Source organism: Austrofundulus limnaeus, unplaced genomic scaffold (genome assembly GCF_001266775.1).
Source record: "Austrofundulus limnaeus strain Quisiro unplaced genomic scaffold, Austrofundulus_limnaeus-1.0 Scaffold71, whole genome shotgun sequence".
NCBI classification, from domain to species: Eukaryota; Metazoa; Chordata; class Actinopteri; order Cyprinodontiformes; family Rivulidae; genus Austrofundulus; species Austrofundulus limnaeus.
The window spans coordinates 479,773-481,677 of record NW_013952473.1 but is presented as its reverse complement, the minus strand read 5'-3'; the positions used below and the strand labels follow the sequence as shown (position 1 = coordinate 481,677).

General features: G+C 32.9%; 1 protein-coding gene across 1 annotated transcript in view; it reads right to left on the bottom strand.

The window, feature by feature from the left end:
* Positions 1-924, bottom strand: part of med7 (mediator complex subunit 7) — a 3,269-nt gene extending 2,345 nt beyond the window's left edge. The window contains exon 1 of the mRNA XM_014010616.1: positions 811-924. The gene's annotated coding sequence lies outside the window, so the exon portion shown is untranslated. The remainder of the gene's footprint in view (positions 1-810) is intronic.
* Between the last annotated feature and the right edge of the window lie 981 nt (positions 925-1,905).

Below are 1,905 nucleotides of genomic sequence, written 5' to 3'. Positions count from 1 at the left end.
ATATTCAATTAACGTATGATCCAATTAGTCGACTAATCGAAAAAATAATCGGTGATTAATCGATTATAAAAATAATCGTTTGTGGCAGCCCTATACTGAAGTGACTTTATGTTTTTCCCCTAGAATTGTGTTTAATTTTAACTGTTTTGAGAAACTTATTTAATAAGCTTTTCTGATGGATTAGAAAAATATAAATAATTTGTGAATTAACTTTCTACTAAAACCAATAAAACGATTAGTTTTCAACCAACATTAATGTTACAATGTAAAATCGGTGTAATCAAAAGTTAAAACACAAAATTGGACTTATATTTAGAATAGAAGTTCAGTTGATTTTATTTTATTATTTATTTTTGCATTATTTTCTCTTTTCTTTTCTGGGGGGATTGATCATGACTTGGATGACTTAGAATTTTAATATCATTATAAGCAGCATGACAAAGACAGTCTACATATAACAACAAAAATGCATCATTAAAGGTGCTGTCAGGACAGTAAGTTAGTGTACGGACACCACACTCCATGTTTCTGAGTGTTGACAACACGTAGGAAACTGTCTAACCATTACCAACCGTAATGTAACAAGATAAACATTAACACTAATTAGTCTTTTTTTATTATCTATGTAAAACCTTGCTTTGTTATAGAATGCAGTAAAGTCTTCAGGCAGAGGAGAGCTGCGGTGTTGCCACTGCCTCCACAGAGCCTTGCTAACAATAGCTGCTGGGTAAATAGTTGCTTTCGGACAACTAAATGAAGCGAACTACTTAGACAGGTAAACTAAAAGTCTGTAAATATATTCCTACACACCTTCCGAACACTCTTCGGGTGCTGAACGAACACTTCGGATGATAAATTTCACCAAGATCCTGGCGGATTATTAGCTCATGGTTAGCTTAGCTCCTCGGTTTACGTCGCAGACRGGAAAGGGCTGTTTCTGTTTTATTTCTATTGGCTGAGCTCTGCACGTGACTGTTTTTTCTCGTGCTGATTGGATGGTGGCTTAGAAAAGAACTCCACGCTGATTGGCTGTGCGGGTCAGAAGTTTCAGTAAGATTGTGTTAATAAAACTATTTGCTTTCTTTCTGTGTGTGAGTCTTTCCAGGTTGAAATCATGTTTCTACACATGATGACAGGAGATTACAGCCTAGTAACCAGACAAATGCTGACAGGTATATGTTGGCATCTCTCGTTTAAAAATTGTTTGAATTTCTTGTTTTTTTTTATTTATTTATCATGATGTATTTGATTGTAGTTTAATATCTGTAGTTTTGAATTTGGTAATATTTGTGTGCTGCTGCTGTTCTTGGTCAGGTCTCACTTGAAAAAGAGATTTTTAATCTCAATGAGTTCTACCTGGTTAAATAAAGGTTTAGTCATAATCAAAAGGAAAAAAAAATAAGTAGGTCCTCTCCTATTTTTTTTTTCAGTTTTTCTTTTAGATTTTTTTTTCTACCTGGATTACTGAGATGCATCAAGATGTTTAGTCAAATTAATACTTGACTATGATTTTGGTCTGAACTCCACAGGTGAAACTTCTGGCCCCTAAGGTTTTTTTTCTACATTAACAAATACATAAAGCATAAACAGGCTTCACTTTAGAAGGATTCACAAAAAGACACTTAACTACTAGCAGCTGCATTAATTAATGATGCACTTTCAGATTAGTGGATAGTTCAAATGTTTTTTGTTTTGTTTTTAAAAAGTTTAAAAAGTTTTGAAAAGTTTAAAATGTTTCAGTTTTTAAAAAGCTGCTTTTGCTGCGTAAATTACATCATTTGTTGTCGGGTGTGTGAAGCATTTATACAAAATTTAACGACTAAAATGACTATTAACTGATTTGACTTGTTTACACTTTGCATCAAACCTTGCTAAAATTTATGCTTTCTAAAGTACGAATAAAAG